The sequence below is a fragment of the Lactuca virosa genome, chromosome 7 (assembly GCF_052849685.1).
Source record: "Lactuca virosa cultivar CGN04683 chromosome 7, Lactuca_virosa_CGN04683_v6, whole genome shotgun sequence".
Taxonomy (NCBI): domain Eukaryota; kingdom Viridiplantae; phylum Streptophyta; class Magnoliopsida; order Asterales; family Asteraceae; genus Lactuca; species Lactuca virosa.
In genome coordinates, this window is record NC_136432.1 from 42,542,359 (window position 1) to 42,556,909 (window position 14,551).

Consider the following 14,551-nt stretch of genomic DNA (forward strand, 5'->3'; position numbering starts at 1 on the left):
ACAACCTTTGTATGCCTATTTATATTGATTATAGTTTTGTTATATAAATAGGACTTGGCAGAAATGGACAACCTTTGTATGCCTATTTATATTGATTATAATGATGACATTCACGTCATCTGCACATACAAGAGATCAAGAGCGAGTCCATCTTCCATCTTTTTGGGTGGAACAAAAAAGTTGGAACACACTTTAAGACCATCCTGCCATGCCAAACAAACAAACGGGCCTTATCTTTGGTCTATATGTTGGTCAAGACAAAAGCATGCATATGGGTATAACAAAAAACAATTTGGCCATTTTGCTCGAAGAAAATACATAAGTCATAGAAGACTGAATCAAGCACAAACAGTAAATCAAACATGCTCGCTAAGCCAGAGCGGTAAAAACTAAAACAATAAACACATTCTGATTAATTAAAGAGAACAAATGAAACAGTCGATTGATAAAAATTTTGAAATAAAAAGTATTTATTTTTTCAATTGTTCAATCTGTTCCTAACAAAAAAAAAAAGAGAGAGAAACACCGGTCCTCATCAACTCTTTGTATGGCCTTCATTCAATCAACACCCTACTTGACCTGAACGACTTTTTTGACCATTCACTTGTCGATATCCTCTCTTCAGACCAATCAGCTTACTCCAGTCAACCATGACATTTGATGGAAAAATAAAACCTTTAGCTCTTAAATGAAAAAGAACCTACCAAGTACCAACCCAAGTATACAAGTGAGATTTGAAGATAACAAAAATGATACTATTATATTAGGACTTAGGAGGATTGATTGATTGAAAAGACAAGAAAAGGATACTTGCAACAAGTTTATCGAAAGATAATCAATGAACTACTACTACTATTATAACTTATGTTTCTTTTTTTTTTACACAGACATACATCGGAAAGCAAAAGAAAATTTACCTCAGAACACAATTCTCCAATTTTAAGCTCCTTGACATGGCGAAGGTTTAGTATAAATCCTTTAAGCATCTCTTCATCAGCTTCATAAAGAGATGTCTCGCATTTTCGTGTGCGTGTATAATCTAAGTTAGCTTCGATTAAAGAAGAGACATTTACCAACAAAACCTTCCACAGCAGCAGTTTACCGTGGATTGTTAGTGATAAAATATTAGGAGCATTGATTGTGACTATATTGGTAAAATTACCAGCATCATTATAATCCTCAGGAACAATATATCCATCTAACACCAAGTTTTTAACACTCTTTGAAGTAATATCAAGCAGACTATAACCATATCAATCATTCAATTCCAAAGTTTCCAATAGAGGACTACCAGATAATATATTTTCAATCAAATCGTCATCTAACTTCCCATTAATAATACACAAACTCCTCAGATTTTTCCAACTAATCGCCCCTATAGAATTGAACATGCAGCAGTCTAATTGCAGATCTGTAAAGCTTGAGCTGTTGCAAAAAAATTGATCTACCACAAACTCTCGTTTGGAGTATAATAAATGCCTTAAGGATAAACGAAGGTTTTCAACGTTACATCTTATAGCATAACGAATCCACCTGTTGACATGAGATTCAAGTCCATAATAATGTTTGGTATACACTTTGAATTTCTTGAGCTTCAATATGCCACGTCGAGTTAGGGTTTTGTTAACCATGGAAACGAACTCGGACCACTTGAGATTTTCATCCTTATGATAGAAACTTAGAGTAGGAAGCAAAGTCCAAATATGTTTCCATCTTTTGGAGAGTATACCTGTTCTAACTGCGGATTTTGTGGAGGGTAAACGATAGATGATTTCAAGAAGCAAAGAATCTGGCAACACACTGATTCGATCCTCTTCCCCCTTCCCCACGGTTTCTTGAAACTTCATCCGCTTTGCTTTTGCATCCATTTTAGGTTGATTTCGTTCTTCTACAACGTATTCTCTCTATCAAACAATAAAACAGAGGAGTAATAGGATCATAACTCAACTATTTCTTTTTAATTAGTTTAATTATCTCTCATGTATGTTCTGTTTTAGTTCGTTAAACCCATTCAAGTTTGATTAATTACAACATGCAAAAATAAAAACTAATTTGCAAGATTACAAAGAATTTAACCAAAAATACATTATTCAAATTTAAGAGTCGATATTATCCAGAATAAGTTGTCAAGGTTTAAACCAATACATCTCAGAAGCTTTAAACCTATAAGAAATATTGAATATTGGGACAGAAAAACACCAACTCTCTACATGTTCTTGGTGGTCATAAAGGCTTTTAGAACATGCATGAACCAAATAAGTTAACATAATCGATTTCATACTCCTAAACAATCAACACCCGCGTATAGATAACATTGAATTGCAACCAAAGAATGAATTAAGAATGATGTTATAAATCAAAAAAATAATGGCTTGTTTTCACAGTTGTCAACATATCTAGTTTGATACTCCTATATAACAGAACACGTGCTCGTGTGTGTAGCATGAAGTAGAAAAAAAAATCAGGGAAAAGAAATTAAAACCTGATAGAAGCCTTGCAGGACAGGATCGTCGTATAGAGAGAGGCTGAAGCGAGTTTTATTTTTTCTGCGTGTTGTATGTTTTACGTGAGATCGTTATATAGGGTTGAAGGGTAGATGGGTCAAGGCGGTTTCAAACATACTTAGAGCCCGGGCGTAAAACTAAAAAAAAAAAAAAAAAAAACCACAATAGTTTGACCAAATTTTTTTAAGCATCATATTTCACTTTGTTCTAATAAAAAAACCACTCATGTTTGCAAAAACAGTTACATAGCAACTACCATGATAATGTAACAATCACCAAAGTCATCAAAAGTTTAATACATTCGATAGTTTACCCATCACCACAACTTTTTTTTTTTTTGCTTAAAGAGTTAAAGGCGTAATTTATTGTTAGAAAATATTGCTAAAAACAGTATTTTGTTTGCATTTTTTTATTTATGTAATTTCTCTTTATATTATATTATCATTCTTTTTATTTTTTTGTTAAAATTAGAAAAACAAAATAAAATGTGGTACCTAAATCCGGTTTTAGCTAAACTATAATGGTTTAAGTTATTGGGATATATATACACTACAGTCCCAATATTTTCATCGATTTGACAAGAAAGTCCTAAACTTTATTTTTTTGACAGTAAAGTCCAAATTACCGGCAGTTTTTGATATTTTTACCCTTTTTTTTCCGGTTAGCCGGTAATTAGGACTTTTTTGTCAAAAAAAATAAAGTTTAGGACTTTCTTGTCAAATCTCCATTTAGGACTTTACTGTCAAAAAAATAAAGTTTATGACATTCTTGTCAAATCGTTGAAAATATTGGGACTTTAGTGTATTTTCGTAACCCAAAAACTTTTAATTGTGACTTTTGTTGCAGCACCACTGTTTTTCTTACCATCATCATCTTTACCCTGACACAATCACGATCAAGAGAAACATATGCAAAAGAGTGAGCGGGAAAGGGTGAAAAGACTTGTAAAACTTTCTTCTTACTTCGCCGCCAAATCTTAAGCTAAAAACTGGGGACAGATTATACAAACACAAACAACACATGCCTAGTCAAAAAGGTGTGAATGTGGAGAAGGGAAAGAAGGGCAATTTCATTTTTTTTTCGGTTTCTTATTTTTCCATTTTTGGGACTGCAAAAAACCAACACAACCCTGGTTCTTTCTTTCTTTCTTTCTTTCTTGATTATCTCCATTTTTTTCAATGCCGGTTTGTTGAGATTAAAAAACGATTTAACAAGAAGCAAACGTTAAGGATTTCAATAGAATCTATTTGACTAGAGAAGGTTTCAATAACTCTTATGCTTAAAGAGTATCATACCATTAAATTTCTAACAAAAAAAAGGATATATACACTAAAGTCCAAATATTTTCAACGATTTGACAAGAAAGTCCTAAACTTTATTTTTTTGACAGTAAAGTCCTAATTGACGATTTGACAAGAAAGTCCTAAACTTTATTTTTTTGACAAACTGGCTAACCGGAAAAAAATGGTAAAAGTGTCAAAAACTGTCAGTAATTTGGATTTTACTGTCAGAAAAATAAAGTTTAGGACTTTCTTGTCAAATCGATGAAAATATTAGGACTTTAGTGTATATATCCCTAAGTTATTTGCTCTTTAAATTTAAAGAATATTTTTATTAAGAACTCAACTAGTTAGGAAGAACACAACAAACTAATTTAATTACATAAAAAGTATTTATAAAAAATGAATTCCAAGTAATTTAACTTTAAGTTTGATAAACAAAAAGGAGGCAGGTTCTTGGAATCGAACCTACAAAAAGGCCTAGCAACACTAAATTGGATTTTATTCTATCATTCAAGACGAACTTATAAATATACAAAATAAAGTAAATATGTTGAAAAAATTGGGGATATATACAGTAAAGTCCCAATATTTTCATCGATTTGACAAGAAAGTCCTAAACTTTATTTTTTTGACAATAAAGTTTAGGACTTTTTTATCAAATCGTCAATTATGACTTTACTGTCAAAAAAATAAAGTTTAGGACTTTCTTGTCAAATCGTTAAAAATATTGGGACTTTAGTGTATATATAATTTTTTTGGTTAGAAATTTAATGGTATAATACTCTTTAAGCATAAGAGTTATTAAAACCTTTTCTAATCAGCTAGATCCTATTGAAATCCTTAACGTTTGCTTCTTGTTAAATCGTTTTTTTAATCTCAACAAACCGACATTGAAAAAAATTGAGATAATCAAGAAAGAAAGAAAGAAAGAACCAGGGTTCGGTTTCTTATTTCTCCATTTTTGGGACAGCAAAAAGTCAACACAAAGAAAGAAGGGTAAAAGTCCTAATTACCGGCTAACCGGGAAAAAAGGGTAAAAGTGTCAAAAACTGCCGGTAATTTGGACTTTACTGTCAAAAAAATAAAGTTTAGGACTTTCTTGTCAAATCGATGAAAATATTGGGACTTTACTGTATATATATCCCAAAAAATTGGCGTTAACAAGAGTTGAACACGGGGCCTTTAAAAGTAACGACATGCATTGTACCAGCCATATTAGACGCATAACAAATACATTATGGTAATAAGTAGTATAACATATAAAGATATATAAACTTGAACGATCTTAAACTTGGGGCCCCAAATGGTTACGACGAGCCCTGGGCCGTCGCTCAGCTTATCCTGCCCATTGGGCCGGGACTGATGGGTAAACATTGGAGCTTTATCTTTATCAATGATTATTTTCTCTCTAAATACTTCCAATTTGGGAGGAAGATTAGGAGAGAATAAGATCATGTGATTTCCTTTCTTTTCTATAAATCATTTCAAAAAAGAAAATACTCTCTCTCTCTCTCTCTCTCTCTCTCTCTCTCTCTCTCTCTCCTTGAATGAGACTGGGAAGAGTGAGATGAAGTTTTGCTTTTGCCCCTAAACTTTCAAAAGTTGCACATCACTCCTTATATAAAAGGACAACTATTTTGATATTTGTTAAAATGACAAAGTATTGTATCAGTCAATCTTATCTTAACATTGAAAAAGGTACTTGAATGTAATTATTTTTCCCACTTGGTCAATTTAGTGCAGGTTCTATCAGTTTGAGATTTGGATGGGTTATACTTGAAGTTGGTGGACTAAAGGTGTAATTACTAGAAGTTGAGAGCAGCAGAGCTTTGTGTAAGCTAAATGTTTAACACCTTGTTCTTGAGTTTTTTTGAGAGTAGAATAGAATGGGATAAAGTATATCACAATGGAAATGTATTTTTGAATTTTTTTAATGGAAAAAATAACGAGTCGATCCCAATCTTTAACTAGTTTTTCGGACAAGCGAACCTTAATGAGCCTTAACGAGCCGATCCCGAGCTTCATATGTGTTTCACGAGCTCGAGCTTCAGTAACTTTAAATGAGCATTGACCGATTAGTATGAAGTTCGTCTCGGCTCAGCTCATTTACAACCCTAGAATAAACAATGCCTAATAGCAGTGTGGCAGTGATGCTCGACAACATCACCACTTTTTAGCAGTAATGGTGGTCCAAGAGTCGTGGTGGTCCTCTGGCGGCTGGCAGTTGATGAACACAAGTACAACCCCATAAGTTCCTTATTTCAATTTAAAATAAATTGTTGCGATATGATTCAAGATTGAGATACAAGTAAGTGAACCGCAACTAGATTGCTACCTAGTCTCCTAGATGAGTACATATGAAGTTTTTCTCCTTTTTTTTGGATACAATATATAAGTTTTAAATTTTAATGTGTTATGAACATTACGGCCTCTCTTTAATATTAAATATTTGATAATGTAAGAACTCTTTTTTAAAAAGTGAAGGAAAGTTTTGTAAATCAATGAACTCTTTAATAAGAGTAAATCATGTTTGACAATATAAATACTATTTTTATAAAGTGAAAGGATGATTTATAAAACAATGAAATCTTTTGTAACAATAAAGTATGTTTGAAAGTTTAAGTACTCTTTTAATAAAGTAAGAATATGTTTTGTATAGAAAATGAACTTTTTATAAAGAGCAAAGTATGTTTTAAAGTTAGATAATATTTTAGAGAGTAAATAATGTTATGAAAGTAAATAAACTCTCATGTAAAGTAAAGTGTGATATGAAGTTAAAATGATCTCTTATAAAGTAAGATATATGATTAAAGTATAAATGAAAAAGTTAAAGAGATTATGGCATGTTGATTATATAAATCTTCATGTTATTATATCATTATTCATTGAAATGATAAAAGTAAAATACTAACTATGCAACACATTGATTTTATCCTCTTCCTCCTTCCCCATGGTTTCTTGAAACTTCATCCGTTTTGCTTTTGCATCCATTTTAGGTTGATTTCGTTCTTCTACCCCGTATTCTCTCTATCAAACAAACAGAGGAGTAATAGGATCATAACTCAACTATTTCTTTTTAATTAGTTTAATTATCTTTCATGTATGTTTTGTTTTAGTTCGTTAAACCCATTCAAGTTTGATTAATTACAACATGCAAAAATAAAAACTAATTTGCAAGATTAAAATGAATTTAACCAAAAATACATCATTCAAATTTAAGAGTCGATATTATCTGGAATAAACTGTCAAGGTTTAAACCAATACATCTCGGAAGCTTTAAACCTATAAGAAATATTGAATATTGGGACAGAAAAACACCAACTCTCTAGTTGTTCTTGGTGGTCATAAAGGCTTTTAGAACATGTATGAACCAAATAAGTTAACATAATCGATTTCATATTCCTAAACAATCAACACCCGCGTATAGATAATAGTGAATTGCAACCAAAGAATGAATGAGGTTACAAATCAAAGAATAATGGTTTGTTTTCACAGTTTGGAACATATCCAGTTTTATACTCCTATATAACAGAACACGTACTCGTGTGTAGCATGAAGCAGAAAAAAAAATCAGGGAGAAGAAATTAAAACCTGATAGAAGCCTTGCAGGACAGGATCGTCGTATACAGAGAGGCTGAAGCGAGTTTGATTTTTTCTGCGTGTTGTATGTTTTATGTGAGATCGTTATATAGGGTTCAAGGGTAGATGGGTCAGGGTGTCTCAAACATATTTAGGGTTTGGGACGTAAACAAAAAAGAACAATACACATAAAACCACTATAGGTTGATCAAATTCTTTTTTAAGCATCATATTTCATTTTGTTCTGATAAAAAAACCACTCATGTTTGCAAAAACAGTTATATAGCAACTACCATGATAATGTGAGAATCAGTGAATCACCAAAGTCATCAAAACTTTAATACATTTGATAATTTAACCATCACCACAACTTTTTTGGTTTTTCTTTTAATTAATTATTTATTTATTTGCTTAAAGAGTTAAAGGCGGTACTTTATTGTTAGAAAATATTGCTAAAAACAGTATTTTGTTTGCATTTTTTTATTATGTAATTTCTCTTTATATTATATTATCATTCATTTTTTTGTTAAAATTAGAAAAACAAAAAAATGTGGTACCTAAATCCGATTTTAGCTAAACTATAATGGTTTAAGTTATTTGCTCTTTAAATTTAAAGAATATTTTTATTAAGAACACAACTAGTTAGCAAGAACACAACAAACTAATTTAATTACATAAAAAATATCTATAAAAAAATGAATTCCAAGTAATTAAACTTTAACTTTCATAAACAAAAAGGAGGCAAGTCCTTGGAATCGAACCTAGGCCACTTTTGATAAAGCACAAATGCCATGGACCATCACCCAGCTTGCCCCACCAATTGGTCCGAGACTTATGGATAAACATTGAAGCTTTATCTTTATCAATGATTCTTTTCTTTCTAAATCCCTCCAATTTGGGAGGAAGAATAGGAGAGAATAAGATCCTCTGATGTCCTTTCTTTTCTATAAATAATTCCAAAAAATACACACACACACACACACACACTCTCTCTCTCCTTAATTGAGATTGGGAAGCAATGAGATGAAGTTTTGCTTTTGCCCCTAAACTTTCGAAAGTTGCACATCACTCCTTATATAAAAGGACAACTGTTTTGATATATGTTAAAATGACAAAGTATTGTATCAGTCAATCTTATCTTAACACTGGAAAAGGTACTTGAATGTAATTATTTTTCTCACTTGGTCAATTTGGTGCAGGTTCTATCAGTCTGAGGTTTGGATGGGTTATACTTGAAGTTGGTGGACTAAAGGGGTAATTACTAGAAGTTGAGAGCAACAAAGCTTTGTGTAAGCTAAAGGTTTAACATCTTATTCTTGAGTTTTTTAGGGAGTGGAATGGAATGGAATAAAGTATATCACAATGGAAATGTGTTTTTGAATTTTTTAAATAGAAAAAATAACGAGTTGATCCCGATCTTTAACGAGCTTTTCGGACAAACTAGCATTAATGAGCCTTAACGAGCCGATTCCGAGCTTCATATGTGTTTCACGAGCTCGAGCTCAAACCCGAGCCTCCCGAATCTTAACGAGCTCAAGCTTCGGTAACTTTAAACGAGCATTGATCGATTAGTGTGAAGTTCGTCTCGACTCGGTTCGTTTACATCCCTAGAATAAACAATGCCTAATAACATTGAGGAAGTGATGCTCGACGACATCACCACTTTTCAGCGGTAATGGTAGTTAGAGAGCCGTGGTGGTCCTCTGGCGGCTGGCGGCTGGCGGCTGGCGGCTGGCTGTTGAACACAAGGACAACCCCTTAAGTTCCTTATTTCATTTTAGAATAAATTGTATGATTCAAGATTGAGATACAAGTAAGTCCGAGACTAGATTGCTACCTAGTCTCCTAGATGAGTACATATGAAGTTTTTCTCCTTTTTCGGATACAATATATAAGTATTAAATTTTAATGTGTTATGAACATTACGACCTCTCTTTAATATTAAATATTTGATAATGTAAGAACTCTTTTTAAAAAGTGAAGGAAAGTTTTGTAAATCAATGAATTCTCTAATAAGAGTAAATCATGTTTGAAAATATAAATACTATTTTTATAAAGTGAAAGGATGATTTATAAAGCAATGGAATATTTTGTAACAATAAAGTATGTTTGAAAGTGTAGGTACTCTTTTAATAAAGTAAGAATATTTTTTATATAAAAAAATGAACTTTTTATAAAGAGCAAAGTATGTTTTGAAGTTAGATAAACTCTTTTATAGAGTAAATAATGTTATGAAAATAAATAAACTCTCATATAAAGTAAAGTGTTATATGATGGTAAAATGATCTCTTATAGAGTAAGATATATGATTAAAGTATAAATGACAAAGTTAAAGAGATTATGGCATGTTGATTATATAAATCTTGTAACATCCCGACTTCCAGAGGCTTGAAGATTTGGAGGCTTGGAACAGGAAGAAGCTTGTAGATCCAACATCTACATCGTGTTGGCACTCATTTGGAGGTGTTGGTGTTTGGAGTCATGTTTCGGGAGTTTGATCTTTTTCGGTTCGACATTGTAAGGTGAGTTGTCCTCACTATACTAACAGGGTCACCAGTGTCGGCCCTTCTTTTTGGATTGTTATCCTAGTTATTGTATGATGATATGCTTAGTGACCTGTTAGGTCGGTATCCTGGTATATAGGATGATGCTATGTTAGTGACCGGTTAGGTCGGTATCCTGGTATATAGGATGATGCTATGATTAGTGATCTGTTAGATCGGTTTGACTGTTTGTATACGCTAGCATTTGTTATCTATGTGTTGATTGTATGATTGGGGGTAGGTTGAGACATACCTACTTTGTGCTGTAGGCCAACATACCCAGGGCAGACCGAATAGACTGCAGACCAATATGGGCATATCAGTTAGGCCGAAGGCCCGGAGAACGGTCCAGTCAGGCTGAAGGCCCGGTGAGTCGGTCCAGACATGCTGAAGGTTATGAGAGTGGGCCAGATAGGCTGAAGGCCCGGTGCGGGCGGTCCAGTCATACTGCAGACTCTATATGCATGTTGTTTGTTATGATATGGTTATGTTTGTATGTCGTTGGTATTTTGGGGGAACTCACTAAGCTTCGGGCTTACAGTTTTGGATTTTTGTTTCAGGTACTTCAGATGATCGAGGGAAGGCGAAGGCGTGATCGTGCACCTCCTTACATTTTTATGATATTGATTTCTGGGATACTCTGATATGAAACTATTTTAAAAACATTTTGTAATAATTAAAGGTTTTTGAATGCTTGAAAAAGTTTTAAATTGGCTTGAATTTTAAAGATGTTACAAGTTGGTATCAAAGCCTTGGTTTGAGTGAATTGGAGGTACACTTGTGCGAATCCAGCCTCAAACCAAGGAAAAGATTTTCCAAATGGTTTTCAAAATACTAAAGGAGGATGCAGAGGGTACGATCAGTCGGAGCCAGTAAGTTGACCCCAAAATACCATACAGATATTTGATATTATGATATGTTAGACCAACATGCTAGTTCTAGGCTAGGGATATTCAAGAATTGCATGATTATATGATGCCTGATAGCCTAGGGTTTCCTTATATGAAATTGACATCATTACTATAGTTGCTTAGTGTATGCATCGTAGTTGTGCATAATTAAGATCTTATAACCTGAGAATGTTCGGTTTAGCCTTATTTCCTGTTCTTGTTTGATGAAGTGCTTAGGGTAGGATCAGATATTCGAAAGTCTATAGGGTCCAGAGTTATGTATAACTAGCATACACTAGTGTTGCAGGGTTGGTGGAAGTTTCATGGATGAGTTGTGTGGCATCAGTCGGCCAGTTATGAGATATTTAGCCTTCCTCTAGGAGTGAGGATTGAGCGCACGTCATGCATACGTATAGTGTTAAGGCGTTGTGATGATACTTGAGACAAATATGGGTAGATGTGGAAGGTAGTATGGGCCCGTACTACTGAAAGCATATGACCCATATGCGTAGCAAGGAAGTCACAACCCCTAGGGCTTTCTTGGGAGTTGGTTCCCGGATTATTATATGGAATGTCTGATATCTTCCTGGTATATTTTTAGCATGGTGGTTACTAGATGATTTGTGACTGGATCGGAATCAGGATCAGGAGGTCAGGAGGGACCAACAGTGCCCGAGGTCATTGGTCAGATGAGGTCGGATGAGTTGGACACCAAGATTCGGGAGATCCTGCATGATGAGGTTGCTACACTGTTTCGGGAATAGTTACCGGAGATGTTTGGGTCTATCAAGATCGCTATGGTGGAGTACTTTGATGAGCGCTATGCAGCTCTTGCTGAGATGGCTGCCGCTGCAGCCTCCGCAGCTGTAGCCGCTGCTGGTGGTGGGACCAGTCGGGCTTTTCAGTACCGGGACTTTGATAACACGAAGCCCCCGACTTTTGATGGGATTCAGGACCTGATTGTAGCCATGAGGTGGCTGTCTGACGTGGATGGATGCTTCTTCACATGCTCATGTCCTGCTGACCAGAAGGTCAGATTTGCTCTGAACCAGCAGAGGTCCGAAGCAAAGGACTGGTGGAGGTTGATGACTGGGTCGTATATTGATGATCAGAGAGCTGCGGTTACTTGGGATCAGTTCGGGGAGATGTTCCGCGCTTGCTACATTCCACGGGTGGAGCGCAAGCGGCTGGAAGAGGAGTTTTTGGATTTGAGGCAGGTTACGGAGTCGGTGACGGAGATTACCCGCATGTTCACTGATATGGCGATGTTTTTCCCAGAGTTTGCTTCCGACCAGGATCAGATGACACGTTATCTAAGTATGCTCAAGACCAACATCCGTCAGTTTGTTGCTACCCAGCGTTGTGATATATTGTTGGAGTTACAGTTGGCCGCTAGGCGGCGTGAGCTGGAGATTGAGTTACAATTACGGGAGCAGAGGCAGGCCTCAGCGCAGTCACAGCCTGCGTCGAAGCGACCCAAGACTGCTGATTCTAAGTCTGGGGCCAGCGCGACCGCACTTGTGGTAAGTGCGGGAAGGGCCATTTGGGAGTTTTTAGATCTGGTAGTGCGTGCCGTAAATGCGGCAAGGAGGGGCACTTTGCGAGGGATTGCCGCAAGCCAGCCCCGGTTCAGGATATGAGGATCTGTTATCACTGCGATCAGGTTGGTCATGTGAAGACCAACTGTCCCCTACTAGCCGCCAAGCCGGCGCAGGCTCTCGTACCAGCTACACTGAGGATCACTGACGGGGGTCGAGGTAGAGCAGAGCCTCCGAAGGCTCAGGGACACGCCTTCCAGCTTACAGCCGAGGAGGCCAGGAACGCACCAAATGTGGTTGCTGGTATGTTTTTATCCTTTATCTTACTGATTATATATGTTTTATGCTTATGTGTTTGTACCTATGATTAGGTACGTTCTTAGTGAACTCCTTACCTGCTTTGGTATTATTTGACTCGGGGGCGATTCAGTCGTTTGTCTCTCGATCGTTCAGTAGGGAGTTCGGTTTACCTGTAGATTAGCTAGAGTGTCCGTTGCGAGTCTCTATCGCTAACGAACACGAGATTTCTGCTTCTTCAGTCTATCAGGGTTGCGTTCTGGAGATCTTCGGGGTATCCTTCCCGACAGACTTGATTCCGACTCCCATGGGGGATGTATGTGTGATTATGGGTATGGATTGATTGAGTCACTTTGATGCCATGATCCACTGCGGGGGTCAACGGATGGTAGTTCGAACCCCAAGTAGGGGAGAACTGGTTATCTTCAGCGAGGGCACCAGGTTGGGATCAGGGTTTTGCTCGGCTGCCAGGGCTCGACAGTATATGCAGCACGGGTGTGTGGGTTACTTAGCGTATGTGGTGGATACGCGAGTTAGGGATCAGGTTTCGATTTTAGATGCTCCGGTTGTCAGAGAGTTCGTTGATGTGTTTTCGGAGGAGTTACCCGGAGTGCCTCCGGAGAGGTAGGTCGAGTTCAGGATCGACCTAGTGTCAGGTGCAGCCCCTAACTCCAAGGCGTCGTACCGATTGGCACCACCAGAGATGCAGGAGCTGTCATCATAGCTACAGGAACTGTTGGGCAAGCAATCCATTCGTCCGAGCAGTTCTCCGTAGGGAGCACCGATTCTCTTCGTCAGGAAGAAGGATGGTTCACACCGGATGTGTATTGACTACCGGAAGTTGAAAAAGTTGACGGTGAAGAACCGTTACCCACTCCCGAGGATAGATGATCTTTTCGATCAGTTGCAGGGAGCATCTTAGTTCTCCAAGATAAATTGAGGTTCGGGCACCATCAGGTCAGGGTTAGGGAGGAGGATGTGGAGAAGACCACGTTCAGGACTCATTATGGACATTAAGAGTTCGTGGTGATGCTGTTTGGGCTCACCAACGTGCCGGGAGTGTTTATGGACCTGATGAATCGGGTCTGCAGACCGATGCTCAATCGCTCGGTCATCGTGTTCATTGATGATATCTTGGTATACTCCAAAACCAGAGAGCAGCATGAGGAGCACCTTCATGAGCTACTGGGAGTTTTGAGCCGAGAGTGACTGTATGCCAAGTTCTCGAAGTGTAAGTTTTGGTTACGAGAGGTTCAATTCCTTGGACATCTCGTTAACCAGGAGGGGATTTTGGTTGACCTGGCCAAGATCGAGGCAGTCATGCAGTGGGAGGTTCCGAAATCTCCCTCAGACATTAGGAGCTTCTTGGAATTGGCAGGGTACTACCGGAGATTCATACATGATTTCTCCAAGATTTCGGTACCTCTCACTCGTCTGATGAGGAAAGGGGTGGATTTCCGGTGGGGCCCTGAGCAGCAGACTACATTCGAGACGTTGCGACAACGACTTTGCGAGGCGATAGTGTTAACACTCCCTGAGGGAGTCGAGTATTTTGTGGTGTTTTGTGATGCATCGGTCACTGGATTGGGAGCAGTCCTTATGTAGAGAGGACGAGTGATGGCATATGCATCCCGGCAGCTGAAGCCGCATGAGACGAGATATCCCACGCACGATCTGGAGTTGGGAGAGGTGGTATTCGCTCTCAAGATTTGGAGACATTACCTCTATGGGGACCGATGTACCATATACACGGACCATAAGAGTCTGAGACACATCATGGATCAGCCGAACTTGAACATGAGACAACGCAGGTGGCTTGACGTAGTCAAGGACTATGACTGCGAGATCCTTTACCATCCCGGTTAAGCGAATGTGGTTGCGGACACCCAAGGCCGCAAGTTGGCTGGATCTTCTGTT

The 14,551-nt window shown here is 37.2% G+C and overlaps 1 long non-coding RNA gene and 1 pseudogene across 2 annotated transcripts; both read right to left on the minus strand.

The window, feature by feature from the left end:
• Positions 1–383: 383 nt before the first annotated feature.
• On the minus strand, positions 384–4,338 carry LOC145125218 (F-box/LRR-repeat protein 25-like; annotated as a pseudogene). The gene is made up of 3 exons (XR_013715871.1): positions 2,483–4,338; positions 918–1,904; positions 384–700 (listed from the first exon to the last, which is right to left on the minus strand). The product of XR_013715871.1 is annotated as an F-box/LRR-repeat protein 25-like (transcript).
• Positions 4,339–6,574: 2,236 nt separating this feature from the next.
• On the minus strand, positions 6,575–7,596 carry LOC145126307 (uncharacterized). Its single transcript, XR_013716395.1, has 2 exons — positions 7,379–7,596; positions 6,575–6,814 (listed from the first exon to the last, which is right to left on the minus strand). It is a non-coding gene; the product is annotated as an uncharacterized LOC145126307 (long non-coding RNA).
• Between the last annotated feature and the right edge of the window lie 6,955 nt (positions 7,597–14,551).